The sequence below is a fragment of the Electrona antarctica genome (genome assembly GCF_951216825.1).
Source record: "Electrona antarctica genome assembly, chromosome: 18".
Taxonomy (NCBI): Eukaryota; Metazoa; Chordata; class Actinopteri; order Myctophiformes; family Myctophidae; genus Electrona; species Electrona antarctica.
The window spans coordinates 39,418,862-39,440,255 of NC_136799.1; positions in this window are offsets into that span (position 1 = coordinate 39,418,862).

A 21,394-nucleotide genomic window follows, 5' to 3' on the forward strand; every position below is an offset into this window, starting at 1 on the left:
TTGGACTAATCAGCCCGCGGAACCCCCATTTGAGAAGATATGCCAGGGACCCCCATTTGAGAAGATATGCCAGGGACCCCCATTTGAGAAGATATGCCAGGGACCCCCATTTGAGAAGATACCCCACCCCGGACCCCACTTTGGGAACCACCGCATTAGGCTACAGACCTGATCCATATGAGATCCTTTTTCTTTTTTTTTAAGCCTTTAAGCCAGGGGTTCCCAAACTTTTTTGGACCAGGTACCCCTTTTGGGGTAGACATTTTTCCAGGTACCCCCTCATCTGAAGCGGCTGCAGAAACCTTTCAAGTGTCCTGAGTCTTTATTGTTAAAAATGTTAAAAAAAGTAATTATTATTTCGGGTACCCCCTGGCTATGCGTCGCGTACCCCTAGGGGTCCGCGGACCCCACTTTGGGAACCGCTGCTTTAAGCCATTAATACAATGCCTTATGCATTCAGTGTGACTGTCAGGTGTGGATAACTGACTGACATGATTGATTTGATGCCTGTCCATCCGTCAACACTGACAGGTGACAGGCTGAACGGCCAATACCTGGACCGCTGGCACTCTGCCAGAAGATCACGACAAGGTGAGAGGAAGATCCTTGAAGACCTTTGACAATCATAATAATAATAATAATAATACTGTATTGTACCTATTTAGACCTGAGAACTGATTCTACAAATGCCTTCTACATCCTGACAGTTTTTAGAAAAAAATCCCATGTTTCTATGTCAGTCGTTCTCAAACATTTTCATGTCAAGCAAGGACCCCCAAAAATATATGAAATTGGCCGCCGACCCCCATCTGAAAATATGATCCAGTGACTCCCCAGAAGCAAAGATTTGAGTTAAAAATGTTCGCTCTGAAAGAATATATTCAAAGATTTTCCACATTTTCACGATTTTTCAAAAAAAGTAGCACGCCACTCGGTGCCGCACTATGAGCTTATAGATCTGCTATTTTTCAATAGCTAAAGTAGAACATAATGCTTAAAACACCAAAAGGGGTTCCATTCATTTTATACCATTTTGCACAAGTCTACAACTACTCAATCATTCAGAAAGCTCCTTTCCAACATTTGCCAAATAGTTTGAGGGAGGGGTAACTTTTTGCTTGATTTAATGTTTTTATTCACAGTATGTAGACGGAGTACATTTCAAAAGAAAGCACAAGTCAATACAAAAAGGAAATCACATAGTAAAGTAAAAAATCACACCCGTGTGAACTGAGTGGTGTAAGGTCTTATATAGCCTGATCAGCTGTGGTCTGACGTAATGTCTGACGTAATGAAATCACACCCGGGTGAACTGGGTGACCGTAGCAACCATGCTCATTTTTTGAGCACAGACAGACAGACAGACACGTAAACTAACAAAGCCAGTCATAGGAGTGGTTTACACCACTCAAAAAGTGGGGGACATTTGGACAACAATTACAAAAATGTATATATGGGAGTTTACAATAATTGAAAAAGAGAAGGGAACCCGCACACTCCATGCTCCAAAAGTTTATTTATTGACGACGTTTCGAGCCGACGCTCTTCATCTGGTCAAACGTTGTCATTAAATAAACGTTTGGAGCATATGAGTGTGCGGGTTCCCTTCTCTTTTTCTGATGTCACTTTTGAACCCAGCACCTCCACTTACTATAGTTTCAGTTTACAATAATTGAACATGAAATGTATTTCTTGCCTGTATTTTATTTTCCCCACATCACAGAATCTGTGGAGTCAAACCTGTGGTTATTGGTGAACCCCAATGTAGTTTGCCCAGGTTTATACAGCAAAGAGGCAGCTAAACAACCGCTGAGTCCTCCTCCGAGCCCTCCTGTGAAGGTCAAAGCCTCTCGGTCCCTGTCTGTTGTGAAAGTCAAAGCCCCTCACTCCCTGTCTGTCCCTCCTGTGAAGGTCAAAGTATCTCAGTCCCTGTCTGTTGTGAAAGTCAAAGCCCCTCGGCCCCTGTCTGTCCCTCCTGTGGAAGTCAAAGCCCCTCGGCCCCTGTCTGTCCCTCCTGTGGAAGTCAAAGCCCCTCACTCCCTGTCTGTCCCTCCTGTGAAAGTCAAAGCCCCTCGGCCCCTGTCTGTCCCTCCTGTGGAAGTCAAAGCCCCTCACTCCCTGTCTGTCCCTCCTGTGAAAGTCAAAGCTCCTCGGCCCCTGTCTGTCCCTCCTGTGGAAGTCAAAGCCCCTCACTCCCTGTCTGTCCCTCCTGTGAAAGTCAAAGCCCCTCGGCCCCTGTCTGTCCCTCCTGTGGAAGTCAAAGCCCCTCTGCCCCTGTCTGTCCCTCCTGTGGAAGTCAAAGACCCTCGGCCCCTGTCTGTCCCTCCTGTGGAAGTCAAAGCCCCTCGGCCCCTGTCTGTCCCTCCTGTGGAAGTCAAAGCCCCTCTGCTCCTGTCTGTCCCTCCTGTGGAAGTCAAAGCCCCTCGGCCCCTGTCTGTCCCTCCTGTGGAAGTCAAAGCCCCTCACTCTCTGTCTGTCTTTCCTGTGAAAGTCAAAGCCCCTCGGCCCCTGTCTGTCCCTCCTGTGGAGGTCAAAGCCCCTGACTCCCTGTCTGTCCCTCCTGTGAAAGTCAAAGCCCCTCACTCCCTGTCTGTCCCTCCTGTGAAAGTCCAAGCCCCTCACTCCCTGTCTGTCCCTCCTGTGAAAGTCAAAGCCCCTCGGCCCCTGTCTGTCCCTCCTGTGGAAGTCAAAGCCCCTCACTCCCTGTCTGTCCCTCCTGTGAAAGTCAAAGCTCCTCGGCCCCTGTCTGTCCCTCCCGTGGAAGTCAAAGCCCCTCACTCCCTGTCTGTCCCTCCTGTGAAAGTCAAAGCCCCTCGGCCCCTGTCTGTCCCTCCTGTGGAAGTCAAAGCCCCTCTGCCCCTGTCTGTCCCTCCTGTGGAAGTCAAAGCCCCTCGGCCCCTGTCTGTCCCTCCTGTGAAAGTCAAAGCCCCTCGGCCCCTGTCTGTCCTTCCTGTGGAAGTCAAAGCCCCTCACTCCCTGTCTGTCCCTCCTGTGGAAGTCCAAGCCCTTTGGTCCCTGTCTGTCCCTCCTGTGGAGGTCCAAGCCTCTCGGTCCCTAGCCTCGGTCCCAGGCGTTCGGTCCCTGTCTGTCTTTCCTGTGGAGCTCCAAGACCATTGGTACATGTCTGTCCCTCCTGTGGAGGTCCAAGCCTCTCGGTCCCTAGCCTCGGTCCCAGGCGTTCGGTCCCTGTCTGTTGTGGACACGGTCCAAAAGAAATGTCGTCGTTATACGCTTGGTCACCCTGGAGCTCTGCGTGATGGCGGGGGTTCACTGCAGGTGAGTGTTAACAAAAAAATAATAATAAGGGAAGAGGACTGTATGTGTGTCACGTGTGTCATCAATGTAAAAGTCATGATACATTTGCTTCTAACCTTTCCAACCCTGGGTGACTGTACAGGTGGGGAGTGAACGGGTTCAGCCACATGAGGGCAGAACAGCCAAGACCAGGAGGAAGGACCGCTCGGCCTCAGAAAGGTCTCTCCAACATGTCCCGCAGGTACAGTAGCTGAGAATGTCCACTAATTCATACCCTGATATGTGCTATTTCTAGGGATTCCGATCCGATACCGATACCTCAATTTGTGTGTTAGCCGATACCGAATACCGATACCAGTGTCGTGATCTCATGTTGTGTTTATAGCTATCTAGCTATATATCTCGTGTTGTGTTTATAGCTATCTAGCTATATATCTGGTGTTGTGTTTATAGCTATCTAGCTATATATCTGGTGTTGTGTTTATAGCAGACTCCTCACTCATATGTGCACTTGCAGTTTGGGCAACTACAAAGCAAACTCCACATGCCCCAACATTTTATTTACCTGCCATAGTGTCAACCCCTTACCCCTGTGTCGGATCCCTGGTTAGACTGGCATATTCACCGATATCGATATGACCCGATATGACAAATAAGGGCCGATACTGATACAGTATTCAGGACATCTCTAATACTAAGGGAAGAGGACTGTATGTGTGTCACGTGTGTCATCATTGTAAAAGTCATGATACATTTGCTTCTACTTTCCAACCCTGGGTGACTGTACAGAGTGAAAGGGTTCTGCCACATGAGGGCAGAACAGCCAAGACCAGGAGGAAGGACCGCTCGGCCTCAGAAAGGTCTCTCCAACATGTCCCACAGGTACAGTAGCTGACGGTGTTGTTTTTGGCAGCAAATTCTGATTTTAGTCGTAGTCTCGACTAAAATCAATAGTTTTCATTTAGTTTCAGTCACATTTTTGTCACCTAGTGTCTAGTTTTAGTTGACTAAATGAAGAGTTTAGTCGACTAAATAAACTGTAGATTTAGTCGACTAAAATGTATTTTGGTGGGCGTTGTTGCCATCGTAATGAAAATAGCAGATCTACAAGCTGTGAGCTTGTAGATCTGCTATTTTCAGCATGCAACCAAGTGTAAAATGACTTGTACTGGATCTCTTGTCCACTAGTCCCTTCCTAACATTTTAGTCTAGTTTATATTTGTTTGACGAAATTGTCAGTCTATCTAGTCATAGTTTTAGTCATCATAGCTTTTTGTTTTGTCAGTATTATATAGTATAGTATAGTATAGTATTAGTCGACGAAAACAACACTGGTAGCTGAGACTGAGAGTGTCCACTAATTCATAGCCATAGTGCTATTTCTTTACTTTAATCTAAACAAGGTTAACAAGCTTCATATTAACGGGCATTCAGCGAAATGGCTAAACATTTCCGCGATAATCTACAAACACTCACTGCATCGCAACACGACGCGTTGTGAGCTTGTAGATCGGTAATCATCTGTACATGATAGTGATTTTGGTGTTTTTGATTTATGTCGAGATTATGATGACATACTTTATTCTGCACTGTACTTGCAGGACAGCGAGAACCTAAAAACGGGAGATTGGCGCCGCCCTCCTGTCAACACCTGCGTCCTCATCTCCATGGCGCTCAGCAGCAGCCCTGTGAGAAGTCTCGATGTCCGGCAGATCTACGACTTCGTCAGGTCTGTCCAAGTGTTTAACACTGCAGGTTTACCTGACATTGTTTTACACTGCAGGTTTACCTGGCATTGTTTTACACTGCAGGTTTACCTGGCATTGTTTTACACTGCAGGTGTACCTGGCATTGTTTTACACTGCAGGTTTACCTGGCATTGTTTTACACTGCAGGTGTACCTGGCATTGTTTTACACTGCAGGTTTACCTGGCATTGTTTTACACTGCAGGTTTACCTGGCATTGTTTAACACTGCAGGTTTACCTGGCATTGTTTTACACTGCAGGTTTACCTGGCATTGTTTTACACTGCAGGTTTACCTGGCATTGTTTTACACTGGAGGTTTACCTGGCATTGTTTTACACTGCAGGTTTACCTGGCATTGTTTAACACTGCAGGTTTACCTGGCATTGTTTTACACTGCAGGTTTACCTGGCATTGTTTTACACTGCAGGTTTACCTGGCATTGTTTAACACTGCAGGTTTACCTGGCATTGTTTTACACTGCAGGTTTACCTGGCATTGTTTTACACTGCAGGTTTACCTGGCATTCCAACTGAATGTTTTACACTGCAGGTTTACCTGGCATTGTTTTACACTGCATGTTTACCTGGCATTGTTTTACACTGCATGTTTACCTGGCATTGTTTTACACTGCATGTTTACCTGGCATTGTTTTACACTGCATGTTTACCTGGCATTGTTTTACACTGCATGTTTACCTGGCATTGTTTTACACTGCATGTTTACCTGGCATTGTTTTACACTGCAGGTTTACCTGGCATTGTTTTACACTGCATGTTTACCTGGCATTGTTTTACACTGCATGTTTACCTGGCATTGTTTTACACTGCAGGTTTACCTGGCATTGTTTAACACTGCAGGTTTACCTGGCATTGTTTTACACTGCAGGTTTACCTGGCATTGTTTTACACTGCAGGTTTACCTGGCATTGTTTTACACTGGAGGTTTACCTGGCATTGTTTTACACTGCAGGTTTACCTGGCATTGTTTAACACTGCAGGTTTACCTGGCATTGTTTTACACTGCAGGTTTACCTGGCATTGTTTTACACTGCAGGTTTACCTGGCATTGTTTAACACTGCAGGTTTACCTGGCATTGTTTTACACTGCAGGTTTACCTGGCATTGTTTTACACTGCAGGTTTACCTGGCATTCCAACTGAATGTTTTACACTGCAGGTTTACCTGGCATTGTTTTACACTGCATGTTTACCTGGCATTGTTTTACACTGCATGTTTACCTGGCATTGTTTTACACTGCATGTTTACCTGGCATTGTTTTACACTGCATGTTTACCTGGCATTGTTTTACACTGCATGTTTACCTGGCATTGTTTTACACTGCATGTTTACCTGGCATTGTTTTACACTGCAGGTTTACCTGGCATTGTTTTACACTGCATGTTTACCTGGCATTGTTTTACACTGCATGTTTACCTGGCATTGTTTTACACTGCAGGTTTACCTGGCATTGTTTTACACTGCAGGTTTACCTGGCAATGTTTTACACTGCAGGTTTACCTGGCATTGTTTTACACTGCATGTTTCCCTGGCATTGTTTTACACTGCAGGTTTACCTGGCATTGTTTTACACTGCATGTTTACCTGGCATTGTTTTACACTGCAGGTTTACCTGGCATTGTTTTACACTGCATGTTTACCTGGCATTGTTTACACTGCAGGTTTACCTGACATTGTTTTACACTGCAGGTTTACCTGGCATTGTTTTACACTGCAGGTTTACCTGGCATTGTTTTACACTGCATGTTTACCTGGCATTGTTTTACACTGCAGGTTTACCTGGCATTGTTTACACTGCAGGTTTACCTGGCATTGTTTTACACTGCATGTTTACCTGGCATTGTTTACACTGCAGGTTTACCTGACATTGTTTTACACTGCAGGTTTACCTGGCATTGTTTTACACTGCAGGTTTACCTGGCATTGTTTTACACTGCAGGTTTACCTGGCATTGTTTTACACTGCAGGTTTACCTGGCATTGTTTTACACTGCATGTTTACCTGGCATTGTTTTACACTGCAGGTTTACCTGGCATTGTTTTACACTGCATGTTTACCTGGCATTGTTTACACTGCAGGTTTACCTGACATTGTTTTACACTGCAGGTTTACCTGGCATTGTTTTACACTGCAGGTTTACCTGGCATTGTTTTACACTGCATGTTTACCTGGCATTGTTTTACACTGCAGGTTTACCTGGCATTGTTTACACTGCAGGTTTACCTGGCATTGTTTTACACTGCATGTTTACCTGGCATTGTTTACACTGCAGGTTTACCTGTTTTACACTGCAGGTTTACCTGGCATTGTTTTACACTGCAGGTTTACCTGGCATTGTTTTACACTGCAGGTTTACCTGGCATTGTTTTACACTGCAGGTTTACCTGGCATTGTTTAACACTGCAGGTTTACCTGGCATTGTTTAACACTGCAGGTTTACCTGGCATTGTTTTACACTGCAGGTTTACCTGGCATTGTTTTACACTGCAGGTTTACCTGGCATTGTTTTACACTGCAGGTTTACCTGGCATTGTTTTACACTGCAGGTTTACCTGGCATTGTTTTACACTGCAGGTTTACCTGGCATTGTTTAACACTGCAGGTTTACCTGGCATTGTTTTACACTGCAGGTTTACCTGGCATTGTTTTACACTGCAGGTTTACCTGGCATTCCAACTGAATGTTTTACACTGCAGGTTTACCTGGCATTGTTTTACACTGCATGTTTACCTGGCATTGTTTTACACTGCATGTTTACCTGGCATTGTTTTACACTGCATGTTTACCTGGCATTGTTTTACACTGCATGTTTACCTGGCATTGTTTTACACTGCATGTTTACCTGGCATTGTTTTACACTGCATGTTTACCTGGCATTGTTTTACACTGCAGGTTTACCTGGCATTGTTTTACACTGCATGTTTACCTGGCATTGTTTTACACTGCATGTTTACCTGGCATTGTTTTACACTGCAGGTTTACCTGGCATTGTTTTACACTGCAGGTTTACCTGGCAATGTTTTACACTGCAGGTTTACCTGGCATTGTTTTACACTGCATGTTTCCCTGGCATTGTTTTACACTGCAGGTTTACCTGGCATTGTTTTACACTGCATGTTTACCTGGCATTGTTTTACACTGCAGGTTTACCTGGCATTGTTTTACACTGCATGTTTACCTGGCATTGTTTACACTGCAGGTTTACCTGACATTGTTTTACACTGCAGGTTTACCTGGCATTGTTTTACACTGCAGGTTTACCTGGCATTGTTTTACACTGCATGTTTACCTGGCATTGTTTTACACTGCAGGTTTACCTGGCATTGTTTACACTGCAGGTTTACCTGGCATTGTTTTACACTGCATGTTTACCTGGCATTGTTTACACTGCAGGTTTACCTGACATTGTTTTACACTGCAGGTTTACCTGGCATTGTTTTACACTGCAGGTTTACCTGGCATTGTTTTACACTGCAGGTTTACCTGGCATTGTTTTACACTGCAGGTTTACCTGGCATTGTTTAACACTGCAGGTTTACCTGGATTTGTTTTACACTGCAGGTTTACCTGGCATTTCCAACTGAATGTTCAGATACGATGGAGATTAACCCCATTTAGACCTGACGATGATTCTACAAATGTCTTCTAAATCCTGACAGTTCTCTGAAAAACCCTATTTTTCTATGTCAGTGGTGGTGCTCAACCTTTTTCACGTAGCACGGCACTCGGTGCCGCGCTTCAGATTTTACGGGGGCCAGTTTCGAATTGCAGCCGTCCGTAGGTGCCCTTTGAGAGTGGTTTTGAAGGAGTCAAGGGATTGACCGCCCGCCCTGTACTGTTGGTTTAGGACGGTATCTGTCATTATAGGAATATGACATTTCAGACAAAACAAATGTGGTGATGGTTATCAATCATGGAGATTAACCCATTCAGAACGGGAACCCCTTTTGGTGTTTTAAAGCATTATCTTATACTTTAGCTATTGAAAAATAGCAGATCTACAAGTGCCACGCTACGAGCTTGTAGGTCTGTTATTTTAGAAAATTCGTGAAAATGTGGCACAAATCTTTGAATATATTTCAGTGAGTGAATGTTTTAACTCAAATCTTTGCTTCTGGGGGGTTCCTGGAACAACATATTTTCAGATGGGGGTCGGCGGCCAAATAAATATAATTCTGGGGCTCCTTGACATGAAATAGTTTGAGAACCACTGAACCTAGGTTTTTCGAAAACTGTCAGGATTTAGAAGACATTTGTAGAATCGGCCTCATGTCTAAATGGGTTAAAATGTTTGCAATATAATCTACAGTTTAGAATGAGAATAAAATGGAATTCAAATCGATCTAGTGGAAAAAAACTAGCAACTTAATTGTCTCATTCACGGTATTCTTTTTTTGTCCATGTAGCGAAAATTTCCCGTTCTTCAGCACGGCCCCGAACGGCTGGAAGAACGCCCTACGCCACCAGCTGTGTTTCAGCACCAGTTTCTACAAGACTCCAGTAAGTAAAACAATCCTGTCAGGTTGGCAGAGGTTGGACAAAATGTGGTTATTGTGTTTCTCAACTGATTCTGACAGGACATTAGGTCTACTAGCCAGGATAGAAAATCTACCCTAATCTGCTCCCTTAAATACCCTAAATTTGCCTTAATCCAAGTTGGCCCTATTGATAACCTATTATAAGGCAATATTTTCATTATGCTTTAAGTCAGCGGTTCCCAAAGTGGGGTGGGGGTACCCGAAATAATTCCCCCCCAAAAAAAAAAAGATGTTTATCTACGTGGTCATTTCTGCCAAGTTGCGCAATAAACGTATTTTTTGTGTTGTTCATTGTGTTTCTCCCATGTTTGCTTTGGGCCAATAGCTGACATGATTACTAAAACTACAACATCAGTCAACCTGTCGTGACCCCAAACAGTAACAGCAGGACGCATGCTGCAGAAACAACAAAAAGACACAGGACACTTGAAAGGTTTCTGCGGCCGCTTCAGATGAGGGGTTACCTGGAAAAATGTCTACCCCAAAAGGGGTACCTGGTCCAAAAAAGTTTGGGAACCCCTGCTTTAAGTAGCATGTGACGTGTCAAACTAGGGGGTTTTCATGATTCTGAATCCAATACAAGCATTAGTTTTGCATGAAAAACACTCCCTGGACTAAATTTGGCCGTAGCCACTTACCCAAATGTCCCCAAAATGTAGCCCAATAAGTGTTTTTTGTGCAAAACGAATGGATTGGAATGGATTCAGAATCATGAAAACCCCCTAGTTTGACACGTCACATGATACTTAAAGCATAAGGAAATTTAGAAAATATTGCCTTATAAAGTTATAATAGGTTATCAATAGGGCCATATTGGATTAAGGCAAATTTAAGGTATTTGCAGTGGGCATATTAGGGTAGATTTTTTATCCTGGCTAGTAGACCTGATGTCCTGTCAGAATCAGTTGAGAAACACAATAATTCAATTTTGTCCAACCTCTGCCAACCCATTTAGGCCTGACGGCAAAATTAAAAAAATGTCTTCTAAATCCTGACAGTTTTCTGAAATACCTCATGTTTCTATATCAGTGATGCTCAATATTTCATGTCAAGGACCCCAAAAATCATATGTAATTGGCCTCCGACCCCCATCTGAAAATATGTTATTCCAGGGACCAGAAGCAAAGATTTGAGTTAAAAACGTTATATATTATTCCAATTCTGAACCACATTTTCACGATTTTAATTTTTCTAAAATAGCAGACCTACAAGCTCGTAGCGCGCCACTTGGTGGCTTGTAGATCTGCTATTTTTCAATAGCTAAATTATAACAATGTTTAAAACACCTAAAGGGGTTCCCGCCCAAAGTGGGTTAATTATTGGACTCCTCACCCCCAGCAGAGGACAGGTGGCAGGACAAGGCTGAGCCTGTGGCAGCTGACCCTGGATGGGCGTCAGAGACTCGAGAGCGAAATCCAAAATATGAAGCACAACACATACAAGGAGCTGGAGAAGTGCATGTCCCGTCCCGGTGAGATCTTAAAAATATTCAATGAGATGTTCCTTATAGAGCGCCGAAGTCCTGACGTCACTCGCTCGTCCCCTCGATTCCCCTGGTTCAACGGAAGTGATTTCTCTATGGAGAATAACATGGGCTCATCTTAATATCGTCTACTATAAGCATTGTGGTCCAAAGATAAACAAGCTGTCTCTGCGTTATTGTCAGGGAGGTGTCTGTATGGTTTATGACAGTCAGTCACTCATATTTGTCAGTCAGTCACTCTGTTTCTAGTGAAAATGTAACTAATTCAGTAGCAGTAACAATAGCATTTTCTCTCAGTCAGTTGATTCTTCATATCCATATGAGTGAAGCGGCCTGGATGATTTGTTTATTTTTCAAACACAGTTCTTATATGAGGCGATCTAAAATCCCCCCTATGGGGATTACAATGCAAATAAAACACAGTTCTTATATGAGGTGATCTAAAATCCCCCCTATGGGGATTACAATGCAAATAAAACACAGTTCTTATATGAGGCGATCTAAAATCCCCCTATGGGGATTACAATGCAAATAAAACACAGTTCTTATATGAGGTGATCTAAGATCCTCCCTATGGGGATCACAATGCAAATAAAAAAGTACATGAACCCGTGGATTTGCGCCCTCTACCGATATTGACGTCAGACTTCGGTGCTCTATTGCATCTGGGCGTATTTTATTTTATTAGTTTTTAGTTGGAGCAACAAATATCACTACCTGGCAGGCTGGGCTGTCTCGGTTTATCCCACTCATGCATAAAACAAACACCATTTCTTAATTGATGTTGGATACTGACATCGTCATGCAGTCAAGACAACTCTTAACAAATTGAACAGAAGGTGCTTTTAATTTCAAAATGAAAATAAAAGTCTAGTGCATCTCAATAGGCTAAACAAGTTAACTAATGGCTGCGTTTTCTTCTTTCACAGAAATTCTTCCAAGTTTGTTGGAGCTGTGATTACCTTAATGAAGATGTCAAGTTGGTCTTCGTTAGAATAATGTGCTTCCAGAGTTAGGGTTAACCCTAACCCTAACCCTAAGCGTCCAGAATCTGCTTGTTTAAAACTGAATATATTTTATTTTTTGTTCTTAATGTGAAAACACTCATGAAGATGTCAAGTTGGTCTTCAATAATGTGCTTGTTGTGAATAAGCGTCCAGAATCTGCTTGTTTAAAGGACAACTTTAGTTTTTTTCAACCAAGGTTCATGTTTTAGGTTGTTATTAGAGAAAGTAAAAGATGAGCGTTATGTTTTTTTTTCATTGGCTGCTTTCTTTAGTTTTAGGGATTTTAGCTGTTTTTGACAGGGGGGCGGGGACTCGGGGGCATTCGAGCATGGGGCTAAATATGTATTTTTTTTACAAAATATTATGGCGATTTCTTTTTTTATTATTTACTATCGTCCTACTAGACCCCAGATAATTACATCTGGCCACAGAAGATCACAGGATCTACTGAATGTGAGGGAGACCTACTGGGGGGAAGCCACACTGTGTGGCATAGGCTCAATATGTCAGTTTGACACATTCAGTAGATCTTGTGATCTTTTGTGGCCAGATGTAATTTCCTGGGGTCTAGTAGGACTATAGTAAATAATAAAAAAAGAAATCGCTAGACAATTTTGTAAAAGAAAATACATATTTAGCCCCATGCTCGAAAACAGCTAAAATCCCTAAAACGAAAGAAAGCAGCAAATGAACAACCTAAAACATGAACCTTACAATGAAAAAAACCCAAAGTTGTTCCTTTAAATATGAATATATTTTATTCTTTGCTTGTAATGGGAAACCTATTTATAATCGTGTTTACATTCATCTTGAGAATATACAAAAAAATGTATAAACTAAATGTTTGAACTCAACTGAGAGGATGTCACTCACACTGCCAGGGGTGTAATTAATGTTAATAATTAACATTTTAACAGCGATGCGTATCACGATGCACGGTTGACGATACGATGCTCTGTTCTCCCTACTGGAAATTGTTACTGGATGTGGGCTAGGGGGTTTTGTTACTGGATGTGGGCTAGGGGGTTTTGGTACTGGATGTGGGCTAGGGGGTTTTGGTACTGGATGTGGGCTAGGGGGTTTTGTTACTGGATGTGGGCTAGGGGGTTTTGTTACTGGATGTGGGCTAGGGGGTTTTGTTACTGGATGTGGGCTAGGGGGTTTTGGTACTGGATGTGGGCTAGGGGGTTTTGGTACTGGATGTGGGCTAGGGGGTTTTGTTACTGGATGTGGGCTAGGGGGTTTTGGTACTGGATGTGGGCTAGGGGGTTTTGTTACTGGATGTGGGCTAGGGGGTTTTGTTACTGGATGTGGGCTAGGGTTTTTTGTCTGTCTGTTTAATTACACATCAAAATAAACACCACATCAAAATAAATATATTTCAGAGCATGATGTCATTTGCATTGAGATGTGAGGGGACTTGTGTTTTGAGCATTATGTTATACTTTAGCCATTTGAAAATAGCAGATCTACAAGTTCTACAATTTTTATAGCGCGGCAGAAAGGACTACACTTCCTCTGGTGGAGGTACTAGATTCTGTCTGAGGAGTGAGTGAGGATCAGAGAGAACCAAATATTGGCGCCACATTTCATTTCAAAAGGGTCTTCTCTTCTCCTGAGTGCACTGACTCCACTTTGATTGTATTGATTACCAGACAACCAGCTCAGTGGCCTTGTGGTTAGAGTGTCCGCCCTGAGACTGGGAGGTCGGGGGTTCGATCCCCGGCCGGGTCATACCAAAGACTCTAAAAATGGCCCTGCTTTAAGTTGGCGCTCAGGATCAAGGGTTGGATTGGGTGTAAGTCCCTGCGACATACTAGCGTCATGTACAGGGGTTGACACTAAGGTCTCAGAGGCACTTGCCCGTCGTACAGGTCATGTTCTACTTGCCGCAAGGTCATGCCCACTTGCCCGAAAAGTAAATTGTCCATTATAAAACTATAGGTAGAATTTGAATAACCGTTCAACTGTGTGATAAAAAAAAATCTCACATGAATATGACTGTGTTCACAGTTGTTATTTTATATTTGTGTTTAGACCAGATATCTGGTGTTGTGTTTATAGACTGCCTGGAAAGGTTGAGAACCACCACAGATCCAAGTGGCCACCATGGACACCTGTAGCCTGGTGGAACCACTCCCCCTGCTGGCAGAGTCAGGTTAGGACATCTGGGCACCTCGGTGTAAAATTGGCTATTTTCTCCAAAATGTAAAAGAATGACATATTTTAAGTATTAAAGTATACATGATGTGAACATGCACAGTAGGCTTCATCATTATCAGACCTCATTTTATCCTTCAAAGTGGATTTTACAGTATATGCTCCAAAATAGGTTTTGTAGCAATTTGTAGAAATATTATATTAGACCTTAATTGTCGAATGTTTAAGCAATGTATAATGATCATGTGTAGGCCTACTTTATTTTACTTATTAAATAATTGTTTTTCAAATGTAGGCCGATAGTATAGTATACGCCTAATCTTTTAACATTTTGGACAAAATATCCAATTTCACACCGAGGTGCCCAGATATCCAAGAAAGGTGCCCACTTCACCATATTGGTCACGTGACGTGACCCCTGTCAGGTGTGACGTGAAGAGAACCAGGGTTATTATTTTTTAATATATATATATATGTTTTATCTTTATGCATCATATCAGACAAGAGGTGGGTTTGTATCATATTATTTCCCTTCATGTGTCTAACATTTGGCAGCCAGGCAGTCACATATTAATTTATATTTTCTATTCTATTGAAGTTTTTGTTAGGTGAGGTCAGAGTAATCTATAGTAAGAGAGTGGCGGCACTAGCGTTGGCTCACATGGTAACAATGGAATGCGGAAGTGCTCATTCTATCTCAATGGGATAGTTCCAATGTGTGCCGTGGAACTATAGGGCGAGATCAAAGCGTGTCGCTACTCTCCTACTATAGATGACTCTGGGTGAGGTCTGTCTGGCCAGCAGGTGGCGCAATTAGATCAAAGTAGCAGCAGCTGTTGTGTTTGTTTGGTGTGTCACCGTCTCCACACCATAGCGCAAAACTTTCTTAAGCTGCGCACTTCTTAAACTGCGCGCAGCTTAAATTCTGAGTTTTTAGACAGCTGGTGGATGGAAAAGAAGCTCCACCTCCGCGGACTTTTTGGGCGGAGGAGAGCGTTTCCGGGAATCTGGCCGTCGCGCAAGTATTCAGCGGAGGTGGAGCTTAATTTCCATCCACCGGCTGTCTAGGTGCTGCCACACGGTCAAAAGAGCTGCGCACGTTCTCGGCTGCGCGCAGCTTAAAGCTTGAGTTTTTAGACAGCCGGTGGATGGAAATTAAGCTCCACCTCCGCTGAATACTTGCGCGACGGCCAGATTCCCGGAAACGCTCTCCTCCGCCCAAAAAGTCCGCGGAGGTGGAGCTTCTTTTCCATCCACCAGCTGTCTAAAAACTCAGAATTTAAGCTGCGCGCAGCTTAAGAAGTGCGCAGCTTAAGAAAGTTTTGCGCTATGGTGTGGAGACGGTGTCTAGGTGCTGCCACACGGTCGAAAGAGCTGCGCACGTTCTCGGCTGCGCGTAGCTTAAAGCTTGAGTTTTTAGACAGCTGGTGGATGGAAATTAAGCTCCACCTCCGCGGAATTCTTGCGCGACGGCCAGATTCCCGGAAACGCTCTCCTCCGCTCAAGTCTTCGGCGGAGGTGGAGCTTAATTTCCATCCACCAGCTGTCTAAAAACTCGGAATTTAAGCTGCGCGCAGCTTAAGAAGTGCGCAGCTTAAGACCTTTTTGCGCTCAGGTGTGGAGACGGTGTCTAGGTGCTGCCACACGGTCAAAAGAGCTGCGCACGTTCTCGGCTGCGCGTAGCTTAAAGCTTGAGTTTTTAGACAGCTGGTGGATGGAAATTAAGCTCCACCTCCGCGGAATTCTTGCGCGACGGCCAGATTCCCGGAAACGCTCTCCTCCGCTCAAGTCTTCGGCGGAGGTGGAGCTTAATTTCCATCCACCAGCTGTCTAAAAACTCAAGCTTTAAGCTACGCGCAGCCGAGAACGTGCGCAGCTCTTTTGATGGTGTGGCAGCGGCTTCTGCGTGTGTGTGGCTTTAGTTCAGTCGCTGCTTTTTACAAACATGGACAATATATTATTATATTTTAATATTCCTTCAGAATTAATTAATGCCGAACATTAATACCCGACTGTTTACAATATGGAACCTGAATAAATACAGTTATTAGGCTCGTTAATTCGTTTACATTACATTCAGAAAGTTGTAGCTAACCTGCCAGAGGTATTATTAATAAATAAATAACTAAAAATAGCGCCAATAAGTTTGAAGATGATGGACCGACAGCCTTTCCTGTGGCTCTACGGTAAGGAACTATATGTGCTTTTGTGCTTCATTAAACGGCAATTTATAGTCTTATTTAATTCGGACACTTAAAAAAAAAAGAGTCACTAATATGGTCAAAAGAAATTATATCAGACAAAAGCATTTTCCATTTCCAAAATGTTGACAAACTTTACAGTAGCATCTTTCCCATTCCAGCTCATATGCCTATTCTAACGTGGATTTGTTATAATTCACAGAATATGGATTATAGTTTATAGGCTATGTACACACCAAAGTAACAATCAGTAGGCCTAGGCTTATATAGGCTATGACAATTGATACAGTAAAAATACATTTAAAAAAAAAACAAACAGATTTAGAGATAAGATTATTATCATTACAAAATATAATCATGACAGGAATTTAATGTTTGTGTAAGACAAAGATCTACACTAATAGCTGAATATAGGCTAGCGCCCCTCAAAAATGAGGATAAAATGAGAGCTGACTCTCTTGCCGGAAAGCTGCGCAAAGAGGTCAAGGTGTTAAACAACAGTAAAACTCCCCTAATTCTTCCATTGATGGATTGTGTGGATCAATAACATTGCTGAACTGTGGCGACAACACTATTCAACTGTGTCACTGGCCCAATCCCAATTGCCTCCCTCAAGCCCTGAGCCCTGAACCCTCATTGACTTTAGTGACGTCAGCTGTAAGTGCTTGAGGGTGAGAGGCTGCAAGGGCTCCAAATTGTTCGGAGGATCCCCCTCATTCCCCTGGTAACGCTATGAACTGTGGGTAATTTCTTTGCCAAAGGCACATAAAGGGGCGGGCTGAGCCCTCACTGACTTACGGATTTCAAATGGGACATCCCTCAAGGCCTCGCAGACTTCACATGAACGCACAGCTAAATCAGTGAGGGCTCATTGAGTCAGCAAGGGAGTGGATTGGGATTGGGCCACTCCACTGAGAACATGACAGTTAGATCTGAGGAGGTAGCCAGGCATATAGGGTGATGTCAGCTAATTTGGGCCGGTTTTTGGTAATTAGCCTGGGAAACTAAGAAAAAGCGATGCATGACACTAAATTGGGTTTATATGATTAACATTGGCTGTTATAAATATGTTTGAGTTAAATTGATATAATAAAAAATAATAGTTTAGGCCCTACAGCTTTTGAAACATAAGCTGCCACACTTGCTCTTTAAAGTTTAACAGCCAATAGATGCACATGATTCTTGCCACAGTTGTACTTGACATAAAACAGTTGCTTTGATTGGACTATGGTTGTTATGGTGGGAGATGCAATGCATCACATCTGATATGATGCAATCACATCAGTCATATATGACTGCTCAGGGCAAATGCCAAGTGAAAGCAATTTTAAAGCTGTTCAGCTAAAATGAGCCACTCTATCATCTACAAAACAGTCATTTCTGATAAAATAATGTCACTAGGCCTACATTTTATTAATAATACAATTAATAGCATGCATCATACAGTGTAGCATTACATTTAATGATGAACATTAATATTATTTAATTTAATTATTTAATATTAGTTTGTTCAACTTTAAGTCAATTGAACTCTGTGTTTTGGAGGAAATGTATGTGCATCCAAAAACCCAATCACACAGATGCAACCTATTTGCAATCACACAGGTGCAAGCATGCAGAAATTACAATAATTGAGGGGCTCATTGTGGGGACCCATTTTAAATGAAATGGGTGGGCCATTTTAGTTTAACCACGTTAAACCACTAACAAAATATTTTATTACAGACAAAATAAGTTAGCTAAGCAAAAACATCTGCATTATATGTAATAAAGGCCATCAGAACATGTATTCAAAATATTTTTTGTAGATGTACATTAGACTTTTACTTATAAACCTTATCATTGACAAGTAAAATTTGCTTGCACGGACACTAACCAAGTGTTCTCCAATGGCAGTCTGGATTTGAGGCATTGCTCCACCGGTATACCATGAAAAATATAGACCAATCAAATCAATTGTTTTATGTCAAGTACAGCTGTGGCAAGACATGTGTGCAGCCATTGGCTGTGAAAACATAAAGGGCTAGGAGCTAGGAGGCTGAAACCTTAGCTGGCTCATTTTACCTGATGGCCCACTTTACATGAGACCACCCTATAATACTAATTATGAGTCTAGAAAATAACAAATCCCGGATCACATCTCAGCTGAACACTTAAAATATGCTATTCTTAAACTTTCTCCTCTTATATAGCTCTAGGCTAGGGTCTTACTGGTTTCCTTCTTTATCATGGTGTCCATGTAATCTGTGCTGCTTGTGCCAGTCATCAAGGATAAAGCCGGGAAAATGAATAGCATACTCTCCAAAGTGCTGGAGAAGATCCTGTTGAACAGGCTGGAATGGTACATTTCGGTTCAGTTCAATTTGTTTAGTTACATAAGTTGAGCCTATGAGTACGCCTGTAGGTCGTCGAGGCTAGGGCAAGTACTACGGCAAGTGCTATGGGCAAAGATGGAGTCTGAAGAGTTTTTCAGACTACGGCAGAAGATTGAGAGTGAGTCTGGAGACAGAAGGGAGAAGAGTACAATACTAGTAAATGTAGCCTACTTAAGCCTTTTGTATTTTATTTCAGCAATGGGTGTGCTGACTTACCTGATGCCGATAAACTACCACTAAATAACAAATAAAAGTGAAAATGTTTAACCCGTTTAGACTTGAGGACGCATCTGTGTCACCTTATAGCTTTTAACCACTTTAACCACTATTTTAAACTTCATCTGATGTGTGCAAATCTTTGAATATACTCTTTCGCAGGGGCCAATGTTAATTTTCTCAGGCAATGAAAATGTTTCATTGTTTAGTTTTTTTTCAACCAAGGTTCATGTTTTAGGCTGTTATTAGAGAAAAGATGAATGTATTTTTTTTTCTTTTTCGATTTTTACAGGGGGCGGGGGCATTCGAGCATGGGGCTAAATAGGTATTTCTTTTACAATTTCTTATAGCAATTTATTTTATTATTTATTTACTATAGTCCTACTAGACCCCGTAAAATTACATCTGGCCACAAAAGATGCCCCTGCCCCCCTGTAAACAAACCGCTAAAATCGCTAAAACAAAACAAAAGCAGCAAATGAAAAATAAATAAATAAGTTGTTCTTTAGGAAAAAATATATATTTTAAAGAAAAGGAAAAAAATCCCTGAGATTGGTTCCCTCTCCCCAGAGTTGTGGGTAACCAATTAGAGGCCACTATTCGAAATGAGACTTTTTTGGTGTGACATTGGAAACTGTTTCTAACCTCCCCTTGGAAATGAAACCTCAACACCGAATTTCCAGACTAATATCTACGCAGTGATATTAGTATGGCCATGCCAGGCTAATACTACCTCATCAAAGTTGGCGTTGTGACTTTATACATTGTCAATTACTTGCGTAATTGGGAGGGGGAGAGGGGGAGAGGTTAGTTGCTTTATCAGGCGGTTTGAGGGTCCAATGGAGTCAAGAGTTTTTGTCCAAAGCTACTAACTACTTTCCATTAGTTCAATATTTTCGAAACACAGAGAAGTAAAGGGTGTTCAATAGCACTGATCTATGAAAAGAAAAACAATCTACCTCAAAAATGGAGTTTTCCTGACAGCAACAAAATTATTATGTTTCACTTACCCCTTTCGAACGCTATCCGAACACACCGAAGAGCAGCGCTCGTAACCATTGAGTGAATGGCGGCAACCCAGGCATCTCTGTAAAAGTCCGGAATTAAAAATGATTGGCATAAAAATGTACTTAAAGTAGCACAAGTAAAAGTACTAATAGAATGTCCCATTTCAAGTTTTCAAAATGTATAACAATATTTTGAAAATAGCCGATCTACAAGCTCACAATGCATCGCATCGCGACACATTGAGAGGGGGGCGATCAAGGGAGGAATGAAGAAATGAAATGATTACTATATTTACCCAGGGTATCTGGGCTAAGCTCAAGAACTTGTTTCCAGCCAGGCCCTGCTCATAGAACATTTCATCGTAGTGGTTCAATGCCTTGTTCAAGGGCACTTCAGCGGTCGTAATTTTAACGTGTCGGACCGCTGATTCGAACCGGCGACCTTCCGGTATCAAGACCGCTCCGCAATCCGTTCGGCCACCGCTGCCAAGAAAGTTTCAGTGCTTTTTCCACATAAGGTACAAAAAAAGGTTTCACATATTTGAAGCCTGTTTCACAAAAGCACACTTGTTGGGTTTCTCCTAGAGAGAAGCAGCACTGCTCTGCAACCTCTGCTGATTAAATTGATATGACCTAGATATGTCATATGCGCATCTGACTGGCAAGATAATTAGTTATTTGGCAACACCTGTGTGAAATACCAATAGTATAATTTATAAAATTTTATAAAAAGCTAGCCAAGTGCTTTGACAGTGATCTCCAAACCCAACTGGGCATCCTAAAAACCCAACGAAACTACTAAGAAACATTCTAACTACCATAAAAGTACAAGTAAAAGGTTTCACATATTTGAAGCTTGTTTCACAAAAGCACACTTGTTGGGTTTCTCCTAGCGTAAGAGGCTATTTCTGGGACCACAATCTATACTGTAAAATCTAGTGTTAATTCAACTTTGAAGAAGTTAGCCAGCCATGTTAGCCAGCCACTATACACTACTAGAGCCCGACCGATGCCATATTTTTGGGTCCGATGCCGATTTTGGAGAGACCTACACCACCGATGCCGATGTTTTGGACCGTAATCAATTCAAAATAATAAAAGAATACATTTTAAAAACTTCTAAACTTATTTTTTTTACATGTGTGTATATATATATATATATATATATATATATATATATATATATATTATGGCACATAAGGCTTTTGTTTCAAAATGAAATGCACCCTCATACAGCATGGCATGTAAACATACATGTGCAATATCAGAATATCTCATTATTTTAATAAAAATAAAATAATCTGTATGCTGTAAACTCGCAGTACATCTGACTGCATTCTCATCCAACTCAGCAGCATTGAATATGTTTTAATTTTAATGAATTGAA